Consider the following 22,574-nt stretch of genomic DNA (forward strand, 5'->3'; position numbering starts at 1 on the left):
TCATGTGCATATTCTGTGTAACAGGCAGCTATCAGGATTGTTAAGATGTCAGAGTAGGGAGAGAGGATGCAGGGGACAGAGAACGGAGGGAGAAGTCACAGTTTATGTGAATGCTCATATTCTTGTTTTATGTTTCCTTACCCAAACAAATACCTAAGGAAAACAGCCTTTCTCTCATCTACATTCCCTGTATTCTCATGTGGGCAGGCTCTGCTGGGGAAGGAAGTGGCCAGAGTTCCCCAGGCATACACTACCCCATTGCTCCCCCACCTGTTTCTTCAAGTTGAAGTGAGAATAGTAGTCTCCACTCAAGCATGAGGATCTGGAAGTTCACGGTTTGTCTGCCCTTTTGGCCTGAAAGAGCTGGGCGGAAGCCTCCTGGACATTTGTGTTGTCTCTCTCCATTTCTCTGGTTTTTCTCTGGCCCAGTTTCCTGTTCACCTCTGTCCTTGGCTGTCTGGTAGGCCTGACTCATAGGAAACCACAGCCAAGTCACCTGGTGGTCTGAGTCACTGACCCTTGGAGCATCTCTCTTAAACAATAATAAGGGCAAAAATAAATAAGTGCCTAAGTAAGTACTGCATTTTGCAATGCGTTTCAGCTAACGATTGTTTTAAATGGTGAGTTCTGGGAATTCCCCACTTGGGTCAGATGACTTATCTTTGGCAACTCTGATACAAGCAAATCATTTTTGTCTCTTAGCAACTGGCTTCCCTCCTCCCTTCTCTTGTCCCTCCCTCCTTTTGTCCCAGGCACTACATTAGGTCCTGAGCATAGAAATGAAGACTGCATCACCGTCAATGAGCTCCTGATGACATGGATGATGGTCCAGTAAACCCGTGTGAACAAGTGGGAGAAGCACGATGGTAAGGGGCAGCACAGGGTAGTGCCAAATTCAGCTATGGGGTTGTCTTGGGCACTGGGGTGTGTGCCAGGTGAGGTGGGCAGGAGAGACCTTCTAGGAAGGATCAGATCATTCTCGGATACCTTCCTTTGTGATCAACCAAAATGCTCTCTTAAATGGTGGTTTTCATTGGAGCCATTTGAAGCTGCAAACTTCTTTCAGACACATAGGAGTTCTCAGAAGGAAGCACATGGACAAAGGGATAGGTCAGAAGGAAAATGGAGGAAGTGGTCCTTTCCTTAAAGCCTCCGCACCAATGAGAGGAGGTTAGTAAATTCCATGCCCACGTCCTGTGGACCAGGACAGGTGACTGGATGGTGACTGGTGGGGGAGCAGCACCCGAGATGCAGTGGGGAAACAGAACAGTAGCTTCAGGTGGGACAATGTGCTTGCAGCTGACACTTTGGGCACCTTGTGATATGGACTTAGCCTCGCTATGATTTCCATCATAGCTCTGGTAGAAAGCACCCTGTGGGTTCACAGGACAATGTTTTCCTCAAACATGAAGAAAATTTCCCATTTTTCTGCCTGAGAGCCATCTCTGCAGCCTCAGATCAAGCAAGTATGGGCTGCAAGTATAGGGAGGTTACACCCCAGCAGCCACCTTTAACCAGTGCACAATGAGAGCCAGTAGACAAACATCTGTCCTCTCATCTTCTGGATGGAACATTCTGGTAGGCAATCTGTACACTTGCCAAAGGTCCTAACAAAATTGAGGCCGGCTGTCCACAGCAGCAACCACCACTATTCACTTGGTAGATTCTCCTATCTTACTCTGTCCCTGTTCCTTCACCTCTGCTTCCTGAGACCTCCCCCAAATCCACCTGGACCAAATCCTATTCTCTGGTTCCGATTTTGTGGGAGTTCAAACCAAGACAGGGATATTATTAACTTTTAAGGATTTGAGATGAAAGGCATTTGAAGGTCTGCCGTCAGCCTCCTTAAACTCCCATCTCTTTTCTTTTGGAATTGCCATTTATACCTAAACAGGAGGAAAAGAAAGTTCCAAAATGGCTTTGAAAGCCCTCTGACCCATAGGAAATGGCTGTCATCAAGTCAGGCTGTGCAAAGGACTTAGTGATACAGAAAACTCAGAAGGTCTGAGGTGGAGGGAACATTATCAGGGTGATTCAATTTAGCATGTGAGAAGGAATTCTAGTTAAACTCAGAGGAAAGCTACTGCACGTCATTCTTTCCTTTTCTTTTAAAAGCAAACAAAACAACACAATTCAAGGGATATTGATGGCTGAGAAAAGATTGGGACAGTGAACTTAAATGTGAACCTAAAAATTCTTGTAAATAGTTTTACATTATTGAAAAGCACATTAGATTAAGAAAATAACTGTGGAATTTTGTACTTTGAAAATTAAAAGTTAATAGACTTTTTTCATGTCTTTAATGTCAAGATAACATGCTAATGTACTGATGGGGTGACTAGGAAGAGGAAGAGATTTGGGGAAGAGGCATTCTGAAGACCCCTTTGATCCTCTGAGTAACTTTTGGAATTCTTTCAGTTGTAGAAAATAAATACTCTACAGATGGAAAGAGACTCGTGTATTTGGTAAGGTGTGGTAACTCCCCCACAAATATTTCAGGTCTCTAAAGATTTCTTTTAAGTGGACTCTGCATTGTCAGACCAGCTAGCAGGTTGAGCATGCTCTGTGTGCTGGACAGTGGACCAGATCACTACATTAGTCACACACTGTGCAGCTCATGCATAGCACAATGGTTCCATGAAGTGGGGAAGAGCATCTACAGTCTAACGGATGAGGAAACTGAGACTTTTTGAAGCATGTGGTGTGATCAGGTTTGATTTTAAAACCTTGAAATACTTTTCATATGGATGTATTCACATCTTAGGAAAAAAATTTGTCAGACCCCATGAATAGTTTTATGGTTTAAAAAAAATGATCATTTTAAAACATGGGGGTAAATGCTGCTAAAGAACTAACTTCAACTATTTTTGTGTTTGGGAAGATGAAGTTTATTCTCAGGGAGAAAATAATTCCTTTCTTTAAGACAATGCTTTCATGGCCCTTTGGTTATAAATAAGCTCCCCTGGCCCTTTTTGCTTGTTTTTGTGTTCATCAAAACACAAAAGGAGAAATTGCTCTGCTTGGAAAATTTAACATCAGGAATGTTGGATTTTCCCTAAGCAATCTCAGCAGTCAGGAGTATGGGTGCAGCCGGTGAAAGGTACCCAAGGCAAGAATGGTCACTTTTATTACTGTTGCATATACCATCGGTAATAATTCCCTCTTGTTATCCCCAAACCTTCAGCACATCCTTACTCATATAGCATCGTATCAGTGGCATCTGGGAAATGAAAGGAAAAATGTTAAAAAGAAAAAGCTTTGCTGATGTCTGGGTCAAAGCAATGCCAAGAGAATACAGAAGCAGAGCTGAGAGAAGTCACTGAGAAAAATACAGAAGGAATTTAGAATAAGACATACTATCTATAGTCTTTGTTTTAGGAATATTCAGGAAGGGGCAAATTAATTTCTTGCAGAACTAGTTTAAGTGAGATTTCGGTTTTGCTTACTTGGATATTATAAGATACTGAGACAGTTCAGAAAATTCCAAAGGGAATATGAGACCATCACATGTGAAAGTAGACTCAGAAGAGAGAGAGAGAGACAGAGAGACAGAGAGACAGAGAGACAGAGAGAGACTACAGATCAATTCCTGGTAAACACCAGTGCAAAAATCCCCAATCCCCAATAAAATACTCATAAGCCAAAGTCAACCACACACTTAAAAAAAGTGTATCATGACCAAATATGATTTCTTTCTGAAATGCAAGGATGGTTCAACATATGCAAATCAATCAATCAATCAATGTTATACTCTTTATTAACAGAATGAATGAAAGATAAAACAAGATAAAAACCACATGATTATTTCAATAGGTGAAAAAAAAAAAACTTGACAAAATGCTGTGGCAAATGGCAGGCTCTCCTTTTAAAGACCAAGTGATCTTCCATTGTGTTTTTGTATAACATGCAGACATTATACAGACAAATAAATATACACACATACACACACAGGTACACTCATATACAGTAACAAAGGATCACATATTGTATGATTTCATTTATGTGAAATATCTAGACTAGGCAAATCTATAGAAACAGAAAGTAGTGGTGATTGCCTAGGACTGAGGATGGTGAATTGGGGGCTAATAGCTAAGGAATTCAGGTTTTTTTTTTTTTTTTTTTTTGAGATAAGGAAAACATTGTGAAGTTGGTAGTGGTGATGGGTGCACAATTCTGTTTGTCATACTAAAAGGGATTGAATCGTACACTTTCAAAGGGTAGATTGTGTGGCATGCAAATTACATGTCTTTCCTTCTGTTTAAACTTTGTCTTGTTCCACCTAAGAGACACGTGGAACTAATTTGTGTTATTAGAGTTGAAAAAGGAGAGGAGGAAGAAGGTGAAGCTGATAAAACTAAAAAAGGTATTTAAAGAGCTATGCTAAAAAAAATGCTTTAGATAAAGCATTAAAATGGAATCCTAAAAAATGCTTTAGGAAACCACAGGAAGGTAGAGAAGTAAAACAATAAAAAATCAGAGCGAATAAACAGAAAAAAATAAATAAAAAGACAGATGTAAGCCTTAAATATCAATAATTACACTAAATGTAAATGGACACATACACCAATTAAAGTATTTTGGTAAAGTAGATTTTTTAAAGAAATGAGTGAATATGTGCTATCTACAAGAAACCCACTTCAAATATCATAGTGTAGGTAAGTTGAAAGTAAAGAATGAAAAAGATATACCATGCAAGCATTAATAAAAATAAATCAATAGTGGGTACATTAATGTCAGAAAAAGTAGACTTTGGAGCAAAGGAAATTATTATAGACAGAGAAGGACATTGCATAATGTTAACAGTCCATTCACTAAGAAAAAAGTGCCAATTTAAAATGCGTAGGCATCAAGCAACTGAACTTTAAAATATGTGAAGCAGAATTAAAAGAACTGAAAAGGGAAATAGACAAATCTGCAATTAGAGTTGAGACTTCAAAACCCATCTTTCAACAAAGTCAGAATTGCTAGACAGAAAACAGGAAAGATAGAGAACACAACACTACTATTATCCAGTTGGAACTAATTGACATTTATTAAAAACTCTACCAAACAACAGCAGAAGGCATGTTCTACACAAGTGCCCAGGAAACACACACCAAGAAAGACCATATCACAGGTCATAAAATAGACCTCAACAAAATTTTAAAAATTTAAATAATGCAGAGTTTGTTATTTGACCTCATGGAAAACATATTGCCATTCAATAACAAAAATAACAGGAAAATATCCAAACATTTAGAAATGAAACAAACTTCTAAATCCCTAGGTCAAAGAGGAAGTCTCAAGGGAAATAAAAAATGCATTGAATGAATGAAAACAAAAATGCTTGCTATCAAAATTTGCAGCTACAGCTATGCTGGGAGGAAAATTGACAGCATGAAATGCTTTTACTAGAAAAGTCTGAGGTCAATAATTTAAGCTCCCACATTAAGAAATGAAAAAGAAGAGCAAAATCAACCTAAAGCAAGCAAAAGGAAGGAAGGAAATAATAAAGAGCAAAAATCAATGAAATTGAAAGCAGGGAGGCAATAGAGAAAAATCAATGGAGCAAAAATCTGGTTCCTTGAAAGGATCAATGAAATTGACAAGCTTCTAGCAATACTAACAGAGAGTAAAAGAGAGAAGAAACAAATTACTAATATCAGCGATGAAATAAGCAGTGTCACTACAAACCCTGCAGAATTCAAGAGTTAGCAAGGGACTCCTATGAACAAGTCCACACATAGCAGTTTGACAACTTTCATGAAATGGAGCATGGCTTTGAAAAAATACAAACCATCAGAATGCACCCAATATGAAGTAGTGGATTTGAATGACCCAATTAATTACAAAATTGAACTCACATTAAAACCTCCTGAAGAAGAAATCCCCATGCCCAGAGTGATCCTCTGGAGGATGCTTCCAAATGTTTAAAGACCTAACATTAATTCTCCACAATCTTCTTTCAGAAAATAAAAGAGGCAAGAACTCTTCCCAGCTAATTTTATGAAGATAATATCAACCCTGATACCAAAACCAAAGATAATACCAAAGGAAGAAAAGGACCCTCAACATGAATGCAAAAATTTGAAACAAAATGGTAGCAAATATAATTCAGGAACATATAACAAGAATTATGCAACATGATCACGGGGGCATTTATTCCAGGGATGACAGGTGGCTTAGAAAAATCATTCAGTGTAATTCACCATATTAAAATATTAAAGAATTAGAATCATTATATCAAGTGATGCAGAAAAGGCACTCGATAGTATGCAATGCCTATGATAATAAAAAGTCTCGGAAAACTGGAAATAGCAGGGAACTTCTTCTCCTTGAGAACATTTACTGAACTGTGGTTAACACCAGACTGAATGATGAAAGCATGCAAGCTTTTCTGCTAAGGCGTCAGATAGCCAGGATTTTCACACTCACTGTAGTACTGGGAGTACTAGCCAGCAGAATAAGGCAAGAAAAGGAAATAAAAGGCATGCAAGTGGGAAAGAAGGAATAAGACTGCCCTTATTTAGTTAATCGAATGTCCCAAACATTTATTAGTATTTTCCATCCCAGAGTAAGAAAATTCTACTGTAGGCAAGAAACTCTGGATTATTCCTCTGAATTTCCAATTTGTTTGTTCATTTGGGGCTTTAATTGACTTCAGGATATTCCAACTGGAGAAAAAGAGACAGTAAGCTATAAAATAACTTTTTTAGACCTTCAAATCTGATAATTGTGAGGAATTAATAAAAAAACTGTAATTGCTGCATGAGTAGGAGAAATTACATATTTCACACAATCCTTCTTCAGCAAAGTATCCATCTTCTCGTTTTCTACTGTAGATGCTAGCTTGTGAAGCCACCAGCATTTACAAAGGACCCTCCTGGACATTTAAAAAGGTACTCAGGAAAACTGGGTGACACCTTGTTTTCAGTCTTTTATTGTCTTGGAGTGTGATACCAGCCTGGCCCTCAAGGCAGGGCATGGAAGTCAAGTCCCACTTACTTGAACTGTTTCCAAAGTGAAGGACTGAGGGTCAGGTGGCTGACCTGGCTTCCTGGAGAGCACACAGCAAATGAGAATCAGAACTTGATTCCAGGGTGTTGGGGTTCACAAATCTGGGACCATCTCACTATCAGATTATGAACATACTCAATCTCCCACACCCATTTGTGAGTACTTACATAGCTGTGTGCACATCTTGGTGCTTTCCCATTCTTGTTTCACTCCCTGAAAGTCAGAAACCCTAGTTTGCTTTTGGATTCCACATGAACTGGCTGCAGATGACGAGTCATTTAATCTCTATGTCTCTTAGTTTTCTCAGCTATAAAATAAAGTGTGGGGTTTAGATGATGCTGCAGGACATTTTTTTTTTTTTTTTTTTTTTTTTGGTGGTGCTGGGAATTGAACCCAGGGCCTTGTACTTGCGAGGCAAGCACTCTACCAACTGAGGTATCTCCCCAACCCTAGAACAGTATTCCTAAGAAAGATTTAAAACTGATTTAAATTCATTAGGGAAATGCACATTAAAAACATGAGTTACCACAATACAAATATTCAAACAGCTAAAACAAAAATCAAACACCAGCAAAGATTTGGAGAAAATAGATCTTATGTATTGCTTATGGGAATCTAAAACGATATGGTCACTCTGAAAAATAGTTTGGCAATGCCTTAAGAAACCAAACATACACTTCCCATATGACCCAGAAATCACACTTGCAAAGAAATCAAAACGGCTCTCCTAACAAAAAACCTCTATATGATTGTTCATAACAGCTCTATTCATAACAGTAAAACACTGGAAACAATCAAAATGCCCCTGAGCAGGTGAACAAACTACAGTAAGTAGCCACCACAATAAATGGACCACCCCACAAAAAGCAATTAAAAATTAATTTACACAACAGTCTGGATGGATCAAGAACATTATGCTGAATGTAAACAGTCAACCTCAAAACATCATTTACTGTATTTTAAGCAACAAAATCATGAGCTGAAAATAGGTTGAGTGGTTTCCAGGGACTCGGGAAGGTGGGGACTAAGGAGCGACTGTGACCCCATAATGGCCTAGCATGATTGTACTGGTGGATTCAGGAATCTACATAGGTGATAAAATGACAGAGAACCACACCTGCATTGTATCACACAAATATGTAAGATGTAACCCCTGGGGACAATGGGTGACAAGTAGGTAATGTCTCTCTGTACTATGTTTATAATTTCCCGTGACTCTTCAATTACTTCAAAATAAAAAAGAACAAGAGTGTTCAATCCTGACAGGAGATCAAAATGAAAAAGAAAAGAAAATCCAGAGAGGCTCATTTTAGGAGCCCTGGTGCTGCGTTTGTGATGTTTTCTTTATTGAGTTGAGGAATGGAATGTGGTGCCTTGGTGGCATTTTTTTTTTCTTTTCTTTTCTTTTTTTTTTTTTTTTTTTTTACCTTAAGTGAGTGTCCAGGGACTCAAGATTAAATACTTTGTTTGTGATTCTTTGGTCTTCAAACAGCTTTGAAGTGTTTGCTCTCCAAGGGGTGGGGGGCGGGGGTCCAAAGTTCAGCACACTGCTGCCTGACGGTGCCACACCTGTCCACACGCACACATGCACATGGGAGCTGGCTGCTGGCTTCATGGAAGCCCGCCCAGGCAGGGGAAGTGGCCAGGGTTTGGGGAAATTCTCTACCTAGGTGAGGAATAACATCTAGCTGAACAAGAACTAAAGGAGTGAAATTCCACCAAACGATTTCCCCAAGTGGATATGGAAACCGCCACCCAGCCTGGCCACCTATTTCCAGGAATTCTCTTGTAGGTGCTTGTTGTTCAGGAAAGAAGCCCTGGTGTTTCTCCCCTGGCCCCTGAAAGCTGCAATGGAGCATCATGCCCACTAAATGTGGGTCTCGCGGCCTTATGTGAGCAATCCGACGGCCGAGCTGTGTTGGTTCAAGGGCACGTTTTCCTTTAGGTTACTCAGCTCGGCTCAGTACCTGTGCTGGCAACCCGTGCTGGGCTTAGGGGACACAGAGGTGAATAAAGTACTTGTTCTCTCTTTATGGAGTGTGGTGGGGAAAACAGACATTAAACAAATAAACACAGAGAAATATGTGGGAACCCAGGCCTTGCAGAACTCACTGCCAAGAGACCAGTAGCAGAAAAATAAGCAAAGGAAGTATCAAGGAGGTCAGGAAAAGTCCTCTGAAGTCCTCTTCAGCCGAGAGAGATGGGGTAGAGGCAGAAGGGCAGAAATGTGCCCGGGTGTCTGACCAATGTGGGGAGCTTGAGAAGCTTGAGGCTTTTTGGACTTGGAAGGGGATGGTTCTGCTGGGGAGTGGGGTGCCTGTGGGCTGTGGTGAGATCCGTCCATTGATTGAAGGACTCCGTCTGCTGCTTCCAATGAGCAGAGTGTTAGCAAGCATTTGCTGAGACCCCACGGGCTGAGCTACACTTTGTGGGGTACAGAATAATGTTTGAGCCCTGCCCTTAAGGAATTTTCAAGTCACAAATGAAAAGCAAAGTATACTTCAAGGGATGTGTTGTTTTCAATCTGTGAAAGAGTGAGCTGGCGTTGGCAGACTGAAAATATCACTGAAAGGTCTGACCAGCATCTGCAGCTGTTACACATTACTGAGGTCCAAAGGTCTAGCCTTGAATGTCTTATTTTTTTTTTTCTCTCTCTCTCTCTCTCTCAATATCCTTGCTTTAAAAAAAAAATCACCCTTAAAAACAGACTTGTTTACTTTATCCAAGATTAAAGAGCTTGAACCGACTTGGACAGTCTAAATGGATTTTTAAGTGCTTTATGGACAAGTACCCCTAATTGCTAAAATGCTAGGTTGGGCTTCCACGATTCTGTGCCGTACTTGTATTGTTTGGGTTTGCTTATTTACTCTCCTTGTTAGAGGTCAAAAGCTAAGTCCCAGATTAGAAGATTTTAATTTCTGAAACTGTGGCCTGAAACAGATTCTCTAGAGCCACGTCACGTTGTGAGCAGTGGCCTTAAACTTTTCCCCTTGAGCAGGCCAGTCCAAGGTCAAACCATACCCCAAATCCAACATCCCACACAGGAGAATATACTGACATGGTGAGAATATAGCGACAAGAGTTATAGATCAGGCTCTCTGTGTCTTCAACAACCTTGGAGAAATGCAGCAAGGGCAAAGGTGGAATCTCTGGTCTCTCTTTGCTCTTCCTCTCTTAGAAGCAGCCTGGGATGGCGGAGAGAGCTCAGGCCGTGGAGACCCAGGCTCTGAGAGCCAAGCCCATCACCGAGGGACAGTGTGACTCTGGGCAGGACACTTGCCCTCTTTCAGTCTCAGTTTTCCCACTTGTAAAATGGGGACAGTAACACTGGCCTTTGCGATGGGCTTGGGATCTAAATCATGAGGCTGAGAGCTGAAGCGATCCCAGAGTCATCAGGCCCAACAGAATTCTTGTGAAAGAGCCCTTCCCCGAGAAAAGCAAGTCCTGAAAGCTTTGCTGAAAACTATCCTTACAATGTGAATAGTAATTATGCTCAGGGAATTTTTCCAGGAACAGAGAAGTATTTCCTAAACACTTTATAAAGAATTATTGCAATATTTTTTTGGAGAGGCTGAGGAGTACAGCACAGTTTATATATTTTTATTTGATCATCTGCTTAGCTGATCATTCACCAAAGTCTTGCATGGAATCCTCTCTCCCCTGGGCAATTTCAGCAATTATGTCCTCACCACCTCTTGCAGGAGGGCAGGCTGGAAATGAACTCTGCCCTGTGGGTCTACCGCACAGGACAAGGAAGCCCAGTCGACCTGGCTTTTATAGACAAATAAGATGGGACTGTGAGACACCAGACCACCCAGTGCTGATGGCTAGACTTGAGGACCCAAGTGTCTGGCCCTGTGGGTGACTGAAGTCACCCACCAGATGGGGCAGCCCTTCCATAGTGGCTGTAGTTCCTTTCACTGATGGATAACGGAGTGTGTCCATTATTCTCTGAAGAACAAGAGCAGGGACTGTTCTAGAAGCCTGCAGAGGAAGTAAAGGGAGATAAAAGCCCAACTATCAAAGTAAGCATTGTTTTTCCAGGCACTGTGTTAGGCGGCATGTGTATGGATCAGGGCTGAGGTGGTTGCTGCCCTTGGGAGAAACTCACAGTGTAGCAAAGAGACAAAGAGTAACTTTAATCACAGAGAGGGTGCAGCAAGGGGAGCAAGAGACCCAGTCCCAAAAGGCAATGGCAAGGGGGCTCATGGAGGATCCAGCATGAAGCAGGCCTAAAGGGTGAGCAGCCGTAAGAGGAGGCTGGAAGAAGGGTAAGATGCCTTAAGCTGGAAGAGATGAATTTTCAGATAGACTGAGGGACAGGCAACACAGTCAGTGTAAATGACTGGTGAGCCCAGGAGGTGAGACCTGAAATGAAGCAGGGAAGGAAAGGCCTCTGTGTTCTGCGTGGGCCTTTGGATATTTTTACATCCTCAGGATAATTTGGAAGAGCTGGCAGGATGCATATTGGTCTGCTTTCATTTATTTACCATGCGGCCTGGTAAGCTTTTTAGTCTCTGTACAGAGCACAAGAAATCAGGGAAGTTGTCTTTATGAGTTTGATTTCTCCCTCTACTTTCTTGCTCTATAAAAGTGATCATTCTTATGTCGAATTTCAGTTCTTTATCCTGTATGTGTTCTGTCTGTCTTAGCATTTTCAACTCTGAGGATTGAAAGCACTTCACAAACTCATCTTCCATATCCTGTCTACGATTTCCTGCAGCGTTGGCTCCTGGGACAGGTCTGGGGCTGGGGAGAGGGTTGAGAAAGGAAGGGACTTGTGAAGGGACAGCATGGCAGAAACACCTGGAAACATTTTTAAAAGTAGGAATGCTTACTTTTTAAAGGAGGATTTACCCTGACCCCAACCCCAGGGAATATTTTTGAATCAAAAGGCACTATTTCTCAAGTTTACTTTCTACATTAGCAATCTCATATTCCACTTAGTTTTAAGCACACATTCCTCATTGCCCAGGAGGCCACCTGAATCTTCTCAGATCTATAATCCAGCCCTGGGTTAATAATGACAGCTCACAAACTAGTGCTTCTTGTCCTTGACTACACATTCCATTGACCCAGAGAGATTACAACATGTTGATACCCAGTCCCCAGCCCAGACTGTCTGAGGATGGGTCCTGGACCCTCGAATATTTTCAAAGGTGACGCTAGCATGATACCAGGACTAAGGAGATACAGTACACATGGGATAGGACCATTCCATCTTGACCCAGCCTGAGCCTGTCCACAGCCCTTCATGTGGAGACCATGCTACCCAAGTTGTACTAACACCCGTTGTCTCCACTTCTGTGCCCAGCTGCTCTTGAGGATCCTCTGTCTCTCCAAGTGGAACATAAAGAACTAGGAATGGCAGTCTGGCTTTAAGAGCTGGATAGTACAGGGGCCACATCTTAGTTTCTTGAACACCATGTTTTCTGATTAGGATCTCAGAATCCAAGAAACACAGAGTTTTTCTTGGCTGCATTTATTGGTGTCTCTTTATATTCTCTCTGTGAGACTCCTTCTCTTGACAATTTAGTTGATCATGCTCGAACAATTCTGTGTAGGTAAAAGACAAGACTTCAATGCCGGTATCTAGAAGCAACGAGAAGCAACCTGGAGCCGCTTGTTCTGTTTATGTTCAGCACTGACCATTGCTTCTTGCTGAGTGGTGCAGTGGAAGATTTAGATTAGAAAGATGATGATTCAACTAATCATGATGGCAGTTAGGTTCAAGAAATCATTAGGCCTAGACAAATTTGGACTTATGCACTCTCCTTATTTTTTTTTTATCTATAAGATATCATATTTTATTTTATTCATGCATTTCAGAAAATATTTACCAAGCATTAAATCATGCAGAGAACCATGCAGGATGCTCAGCAGTGGGAGTAACAGTATCTGCCTTCAGAGGTTTTAAGATTAAATCAGGTCAGAAGGATGGAGCCCTAACCCAAGATGACTACTGTCTGTCTGAGGAAGAAAAGTAAGAAGGAAGAGGAGGAGAAAGAGAAGACATCAGAGAGTTCTTTCTTTCTTAGCCCCTGCCCTGCCCCACATGATGTGCATGGAGGAAAGGCCATGTGAGGATACATGTCTGTTGTACACACTGCCTAGTCTGAAGTATTTATTATGACAATCAGAGGAGACAAATATTCCCTAATTCCTGAGAATTTATTTGCTTTTTTTTTTTTTTTTTTAAGTATTGAGGATTGAACCCAGGGGTGCTCTACCACTAAGCCACATCCCAAGCCCTTTTTTACTTTTGACTTTGAGACAGGATCTCACTAAGTTGCCCAGGCTAACTTTGAACTTGCCAAGCTCCTGCCTCAACCTTCCAAGTTGTTGGGATTACAGGCGTATGCTTCCATGCCTGGCCTTATTAGCTAGTTTTGAGGATCAAATGGAAGAAATAATGTCTGACCACACTGGGTGATAATTCGAAGAAAATAAAATGCTGAATGGGAAATATATCAGGAGAATAAACACAGGAAATCTAACATGCAAATATAGAATATATTAATATGGAGGAAAAATAATAATTAGGGAAATAATGGAAGAAAACCCTGATCTGACTCAAACCTTTAAATATTAAGGGTTTACTGAATAAAAAGAATAATACTTCGTATCAAAACTAGTACAAACAAAAACAAAAATAAGCCCTAAATACTTAAATTTTTCTATTCTGAAGACAAAAAGAATCTTATACTCTTCCTTACAAAAGAGAATCAGAGTAGAACCAGACTTCTATAGCACTGGGAACCACAACTATATTTCTAGCTTCCAAATGAACCCTAGTAAGAGGAAAATACAGTGATATGATAAAATTGAAAATAAGATAAAAGTTGGACGTACATACAAGATGGTATTACTATGTGAAGGCGGAAGAAAAACATTTTGAAGCATACAAGGATCTCAGAAAGAACAATACCCAGGTATCCTCTTTAAGAAGGATTCATGTGATGGGATCTGATGTCCCTTCATCTAACCCAATGAAAATCCAATGGCATCAAAAGGCTAAAGAGAAGGTTAGAAATAACAGTGAGCAAGAACTCTTTAAATCTAAATGGATGAAATTCTAGTTTAAGTTGACCAATATTTACTATTTCTCTAGTTCTCCTGTGACTCTTTGAAATGATTACAAGTGAATTTTTAAAAGGAAAAATACACAAGGCCAATGACACAGGAGAGGAAGCAGCAGTCAATGACAGAGTTCAATAGATGCTTGACAATCAAAAAGTGGATAGAGTACGGCACCACCAATTCATGCTTTAAAAAACCTGGACTCAAAGACACCAGAGACTGAATAACAGGGCAGCAGAGGGTCAATTAAAGATGTCTACACATCAGCTTTACTTTCCTCCATCCCCCAGGCCTGGGTAGATTGAATTGGAAAGACACAGAAGGTACAGGACACCAGACATCATAAAGGGTGCACCAAAAGGACTGAGAGTTTAACGTAGGGGAATTAAGTGAAAGATTGCACCCTGAACTGAGGATCTTCCCTGAAGCTCTTCCCCGGCCCTCCCCAGAAAGCTTGTCCCCAGGTGTGCACTCCCCAGGAAAGAGACTGAAGCAAGAAACTCTGGAGAGGATAAAGGTCCCCAGACTGAAAAGTGATTGTAAAGATTAGTGGGACCTTAGCATCTTGCTGTTGGATCTCATTTCTCACCTTGCTGTCATGTTGATATTACTGACTCATCCATTTTACCAATAAAGGACACGGAAATTATCATTTCCCTAAATCAGAAGGTGTTCCTTGATGCTTGGTCAAGGGGAGATGAAAGTAGACTGATCTCCTGAAAATGGCTCTTATGAAGATAGCTCAAGTTCACTCAAGTGTCGCTGTAGAGATGTCTAAGAACTACGTGGGCTGGAGGATTTGTAATAGGAGCTACGAGAAGACAAAACTGCCTCTTTGTGTTTCAGAGCCTGTGATAGAAATGTTGTCATTAAACCAAATCAATATTTAAACATCTTGGACACTCTACCAATGTTGATTTTTTTATGATTTGAGGCTACTAAAGAGAGACCCTGTATGACAATAAGAAAGGAAGAAGGAACAGTAAGGCTGAGTTTCTGCAGCTTTAGGAATCATGCTCTGGAAAAATCTCTAACAGGAAGTAGTAGTTCTTGGTTTCTGGGCAGAATTCGGCTGAAGTGAGGAGATCTCGTTACAATAGAGTAAAACTTAGAATTAAGGACAGAAAGACTTAAGAAAATAAAGGCGACAACGTCATAACTGAGCCACCCCACCTGACCCCTGCACCTAGGTCAGAGCGGGCTGGCGGGCGAGTCAGGCCGCTTGCATCGTGGAGGTAGCAGGAGGGCACCCAACCTGCCGGCCTTGCGGAGCTGGGTGGCAGGTAGCCAACCCGCCCAACCACCAGGCCAAAGACAGATGCCACCACTGAACAACCCTGCCCAACCACCACACTGAGGTTTGTCCCCACCAAGGAGTTAGCCAGAGGCTTCTTTATAGGCTGGTGCAGGCATTTTGAATTACTCCTGAGGACGTGGCCATCATCATTGGAAGGACAACTCCCTTCCTGAGACACCTACGGGAGGCTAGAGGACCTTTGACAAGACCCAGGAGCCAAGAAGAGGAGGTATTGAGACTCAGGACCAATTAAGAGCCACCAGGGAATATACCCCACCTGAAGGCCACCACCCCAGAAGGCCAGCTTCCTAGTGGAGCACCGCATTATCAAGTTCCTTCAAGACTTCAGGCTACTGAAGGCTAAGAGGTGAGTTTTTGGAAATCTACAGAGACAATATTAGTCAATAGAGGAAATCTGCAATATCCCAGACTTTCATTACTAGAGGGGTAGATAACTGAGCAATATGTGAAAACAAGGGAAGAAAATGTCCCCAAAAAACCTAGATGGTATAGCAATAATATCCAATGACAGCATGGCAGAAGAAATGTCAGAAAGAGAGTTCAGAATGTATATAATCAAAACGATCAGGGAAGCAAACGAGGAGATGAAAGAGCAAATGCAGGCATTGAAGGATGAGATGAAAGGGCAAATGCAGGCATTGAATGATCACACCAATCGACAGTTAAAAGAGCAAAGACAAGAAGCAAAAGATTATTCCAATAAAGAGTTAGAGATACTGAAAAAAACAAACAGAAATCCTTGAAATGAAGGAAACAATAAACCAAATTAAAAACTCCATAGAAAGCATAACCAATAGGATAGAACACCTGGAAGACAGAACCTCAGACATTGAAGACAAAATGTTTAATCTTGAAAACAAAGTTGACCAAACAGAGAAGATGGTAAGAAATCATGAACAGAATCTACAAGAACTATGGGATATCATGAAAAGGCCAAATTTAAGAATTATTGGGATTGAGAAAGGCTTAGAGAGACAAACCAAAGGAATGAACAATTTATTCAATGAAATAATATCAGAAAATTTCCCAAATCTGAGGTATGAAATGGAAAATCAAGTACAAGAGGCATATAGGACTCCAAATACGCAAAATTACAACAGACCCACACCAAGGCACATTATAATGAAAATGCCTAACATACAAAATAAAGACAGAATTTTAAAGGCTGTGAGAGAAAAGAATCCAATTACATTCAGGGGGAAACCAATACAGATATCAGCAGATTTTTCAATCCAGAACCTAAAAGCTAAAAGGGCCTGGAACAATATTTTTCAAGCTCTGAAAGAAAATGGATGCCAACTCAGAATCTTATACTCAGCAAAACTTACCTTCAGATTTGACGATGAAATAAAATCCTTCCCTGATAAAAAAAAGCTAAAGGAATTTACAAAAAGAAAGCAGGCATTACAGAACATTCTCAGCAAAATATTCCATGAGGAAGAGATGAAAAACAATGATGTAAATCAGCAAAGGGAAGAACTATCCTAAAGGAAAAGCGAAATAAAGGAGAAATCAAGACGTGTCCAAATGACAGGGAATACAAATCATATCTCAATAATAACCCTGAATGTTAATGGCCTGAACTCATCAATGAAAAGACATAGACTGGCAGATTGGATTAAAAAGAAAGATTCAACAATTTGCTGCCTGCAAGAGAAAGAGATACCCACAGACTAAAGGTGAAAGGATGGGGAAAAACATACCATGCACATGGACACAGCAAAAAAGCTGGAGTATCCATCCTCATTTCAGATAATGTGGACTTCAAGCCAAAGTTAGTCAGAAGGGATAAAGAAGGACATTTCATTGTGCTTAAGGGAAGCATAAATCAGCAAGACATAACAATCATAAATATCTGTGCCCCAAACAGTGGCTCATCCATGTATGTCAAACAAATCCTTCTTAATTCCAGAAATCAAATAGACCACAACACAATAATACTAGGTGATTTTAACACACCTCTCTCACCACTGGACAGATCCTCCAAACAAAAATTGAACAAAGAAACCACAGATCTCAAAAACACAATCAGTAATTTAGACTTAACAGACATATATAGAATATACCATCCAACAAAGAGTGAATACACTTTCTTCTCAGCAGCACATGGATCCTTCTCTAAAATAGACCATGTTTTATGCCACAAAGCTACTGTTAGCAAATACAAGAAGATAAAGATACTACCTTGTTCTCTCAGATCATAATGGATTGAAATTAGAAATAAATGACAGAGTAAAAAACAGAAACTACTCCAACACCTGGAGATTAAATAATACGCTATTGTATGATAAATGGATAACAGAAGATATCAGGAAGGAAATTAAAAAATTGTTAGAGGTAAATGAGAACAAAGAAACATCATATCAAAATCTCTGGGACACTATGAAAACAGTTCTTAGAGGAATATTTATTTCATTGAGCACATTCAATAAAAGAAGAAAAAATCAACAAATAAACGACCTAACACTACAGCTCAAAGCCCTAGAAAAAGAACAGAGCAACACCAAAAGTAGTAGAAGACAGGAAATAGTTAAAATCAGAGCTGAAATCAACAAAATTGAAACAAAAGAAACAATAGAAAAAATTGACAAAATAGATAGTTGGTTCTTTGATAAAATAAACAAAATTGATAAACCCTTAGCCACACTAACAAAGAGAAGAAGAGAGAAAACCCAAATTGCTAAAATTCAGAATGAACATGGAAATATCAAAACAGACACGATTGAAATACAAAACATAATTATAAGCTATTTTGAAAATCTATACTCCAACAAAATAGAAAACCTCGAAGACATCAACAAGTTTCTAGAGATATATGAATTATCTAAACCGAACAAGGAGGACATACGCAATTTAAATAGATCAATTTCAAGTAATGAAATAGAAGAAGTCATCAAAAGCCTACCAACAAAGAAAAGTCTGGGACCAGATGGGTTCTCAGCCGAGTTCTACAAAACCTTTAAAGAAGAGCTCATTCCAATACTTCTCAAAGTATTTCATGAAATAGAAGAGGAGGGATCCCTCCCAAACTCATTCTATGAAGCCAATATCACCCTGATACCTAAACCAGACAGAGACACTTTGAGGAAAGAAAATTTCAGACCAATATCCTTAGTGAACATCAACTCAAAAATTCTCAACAAAATTTTAGCAAATTGCATACAAAAATATATTAAAAAGAGTGCACCACGATCAAGTGGGTTTTATCCCAGGGATGCAAGGTTGGTTCAACATCTGGAAATCAATAAATGTCATTCACCATATCAACAAACTTAAAGTTAAGAATCACATGATTACTGTGATAGATGCAGAAAAAGCATTCGATAAAATACAGCATCCCTTCATGCTCAAAACACTAGAAAAAAATTGGAGCAGTGGGAACATTCCTTAACATTGTAAAGGCCATCTACGCTAAGCCCATGGCCAATATCATTCTAAATGGTGAAAAACTGAAAGCATTCCACCTAAAATCTGGAATAAGGCAGGGATGCCCTCTTTCACCACTTCTATTCAACATCGTCCTTGAGACTCTAGCCAGAGCAATTAGACAAACCAAAGAAATTAAAGGGATACGAATTGGAAAAGAAGAACTCAAACTATCCCTGTTCGCTGATGACATGATTATATATTTAGGGGAACCTGGAAATTCCACCAGAAAACTTTTAGAACTCATAAGTGAATTCAGTAAAGTAGCAGATTACAAGATCAATGCTCATAAATCCAATGCATTTTTATACATAAGTGATGAATCTTCAGAAAGAGAAGTTAGGAAAACTACCCCATTCACAATAGCATCAAAAAAAAAAAATACTTGGGAATCAATCTCACAAAAGAGGTGAAAGACCTCTACAATGAGAACTACAGAACACTAAAGAAAGAAATTAAAGAAAACCTTAGAAGATGGAAAGATCTCCCATGTTCTTGGATAGGCAGAATTAATATTGTCAAAATGGCCATACTACCAAAAGTGCTATACACATTCAATGCAATTCCAATTAAAATCCCAATGATGTACCTTACAGAAATATAGCAAGCCATCATGAAATTCATCTGGAAGAATAAGAAACCCAGAATAGCTAAAGCAATCCTTAGCAGCAAGAGTGAAGTAGGGGGTATCGCAATACCGGACCTTCAACTATACTACAAAGCAATAGTAATAAAAATGGCACGGTATTGGCACCAAAATAGACAGGTAGATCAATGGTACAGAATAGAGGACACAGACACAAACCCAAATAAATACAATTTTCTCATACTAGACAAAGGGGCCAAAAATATACAATGGAGACAAGATAGCCTCTTCAACAAATGGTGCTGGGAAAACTGGAAATCCATATGCAACAGAATGAAACTAAACCCCTTTCTCTCACCCTGCACAAAAATCAACTCACAATGGATCAAAGGCCTTGAAATCAGACCAGAGAACCTGCATCTTATAGAAGAAAAAGTAGGTCCAAATCTTCAACTTGTTGGCTTAGGATCAGACTTCCTTAACAGGACTCCCATAGCACAAGAAATAAAAGCAAGAATCAATAACTGGGAAGATTCAAAGTAAATAGCTTTCTCTCAGCAAAGAAAACTATCAGCAATGCGAAGAGGGAGCCTACAGAGTGGGAGAAAATCTTTGCCACTCATACTTCAGATAGAGCACTAATTTCCAGAATAAAGAACTCAAAAAACTCTACACCAAGAATACAAGTAACCCAATGAACAAGTGGGCTAAGGATATGAACAGACGCTTCACAGAAGAAGATCTACAAGCAATCAACAAACATATGAAATAAATGTTCACCATCTTTAGTAATAAGAGAAATGCAAATCAAAACTACCCTAAGATTCCATTTCACCCCAATTAGAATAGCGATTATCAAGAACACAAGCAACAATAGGTGTTGGAGAGGATGTGGGGAAAAAGGTACACTCATACATTGCTGGTGGGGCTGCAAATTAGTGCAGCCACTCTGGAAAGCAGTGTGGAGATTCCTTAGAAAACTTGGAATGGACCCACCATTTGACCCAACTATCCCACTCCTTGGCCTATACCCAAAGGACTTAAAATCAGCATACTACAGTGATACAGCCACAACAATGTTCATAGCTGCTCAATTCACCTTAGCCAGATTGTGGAACCAACCTAGATGCCCCCCAATTGATGAATGGATAAAGAAACTGTGAGTGATATATATATATATATATATATACACATACACCGTGGAATATTACTCAGTCATAAAGAATAATAAAATTATTGCATTTGCAGGCAAATGGATGAAGTTGGAGAATATCATGCTAAGTGAGATAAACCAATCTCAAAAAACCAAAGGAGGAATGATCTTTCTGATAAGGGGGTGGGATGGGGGCAGGAATGGAGGAAGGAAGGACTCTATAAAGGGATAAGAAGGGTGGGAGGGATGTGGGGGAGAAAAAAATAACAGAATGAATCAAAAAGTATTACCCTAGGTAAATGTATGATGACACAAATGGTATGACTCTACTTCATGTACAAACAGAGAAACAAGATGTATCCCATTTGTTTACAATAAAAATGAATTTTAAAAAAGGAAAGAAAGGCATTGCATTGGTATTTTTTGTTAAAAGGGATTTTTTTTATATATTTGGTATTTGAGGTATTTTATAATACTAGAATTTGGTGAATTATAAATGACAATTTTGAACTCAAATTTATTAAAACGAATCATCAATATTAGCTTTAGTTTTGCAATTCTAGATTGAATTAGAATATTTGAGATCATTTCAGATTCAACATATCCACAAGTTTAATATTTCAAATATATAAAAATGATTTGTGTTCAGGAAAGTTTCGTTTAATTCAGATAAATGAAATATAAAAAGTAAATTGAACATGTTAAGTTTACAGGTGCATTTAAAAATATTTGAAAGTATCTAGTGAATGATATTGGTAAATGATCCAAACATCATTTGAAAACCCCCTTCTAAGATGTGCGACACTTATAAATAGAATTTTAAAACATTTGTAAGTACAGATCAAAAGTTTAAAAAAGAAATATATGAAGAAAGATATTGGGCAAAACTAACAAATCAAAGGGAATCTGGAGTTCAAAGATAACCAAAGGTGGTTTTTAGAAATTGTAACTTTTATAAATTAAATATTAAATCTTTGGAAAAGTTGAATATCTCCTCCTCCACACACGCTGTGATGTTTTCTGTTGAACAAAAACCATCACTGAACACAGTAAAAAATTGGTAGCCACTTGCTGACTTGGTCAAATTGTCAGACCTCCAACTGATCATCTTACAGGGAAAACTTCCGGTTGACAACCGCAGCCATGAGCAATCAGACTTTCAGTGTCTCACTTTTAAATATAAACAGACAGAGAACAATCGTTAGGCACTGCTCCTGGCTAACATCTATTCGCCTTTCTTCTGACTTTAGGGAACACTGGTTCTATTCAGGCTGCAGTGTGCCCACACACCTCCACAGAGGGCCTTGTGTCCAGCACTGGTTTCGTGGCATACTTTAGTAAATGAGCAATCAAAGCATATTTCCTTGCATGAGGCTTTTAGGAATGGGTTTGAAAAGTACAGACTAAACTACCTCTGCACTTTGCCTTTTAATCTTTCCTTTCTGCCCTCTTTCTATCTGGCATGTAGGCTGTCTTAAGACAAAAGCCTATGTCATGGAATGGGCAATTGGGAAGAGGCTTGGTGCTTGATGATTCGATTAAGACAGTAGATGATCTTTGCTGTGTGAGAAAAATGGACCCTGCTTGATTAAATCACCATAAGTATAGAGACAGAGAATAAAATCACCCTGATTGAGAACACAGAAAATTCATATGGAGCTAAGTAGAATTGTGATCTTGGAAAACACAGAGCCAAGCAATCTTGAAAGTGTGCTCTGAAGTTTTAAAAAATGGCTGCTGTATTTATGGCTTTAGATCACAAAGGAGTTAGAAATGACATCACTTGTTAATCAGGAATGATGATGGGTGCTAGCAAAAGTTAAGTTGCTTTGTAAGAAAGGGATTGGTTTGGTCTTATGTCTGGATATTTTGGGGTAAGGGGTTTATTTTATAGAAAGTCAACAGAAATCATCAATGTTTGAAAGGTCAGCTTGCATGGGGGCTAGGGCGGTGGGTGTGTCTTTAACTCAGTTCAAAATCAGCTGTGATTTCCCTGAGGTCTGAACAGGGAACAA

General features: G+C 39.5%; 1 long non-coding RNA gene across 1 annotated transcript in view; it reads left to right on the forward strand.

Moving 5' to 3' along the window:
* The first annotated feature begins 774 nt into the window (after positions 1 to 774).
* Positions 775 to 22,574, forward strand: part of LOC306645966 — a 33,013-nt gene continuing 11,213 nt past the window's right edge. Inside the window, exon 1 of the long non-coding RNA XR_013759769.1 lies at positions 775 to 866. This is a non-coding gene — a long non-coding RNA (uncharacterized lncRNA). The remainder of the gene's footprint in view (positions 867 to 22,574) is intronic.

The sequence above is a fragment of the Sciurus vulgaris genome (assembly GCF_902686455.1).
Source record: "Sciurus vulgaris genome assembly, chromosome: 16".
NCBI classification, from domain to species: Eukaryota; Metazoa; Chordata; class Mammalia; order Rodentia; family Sciuridae; genus Sciurus; species Sciurus vulgaris.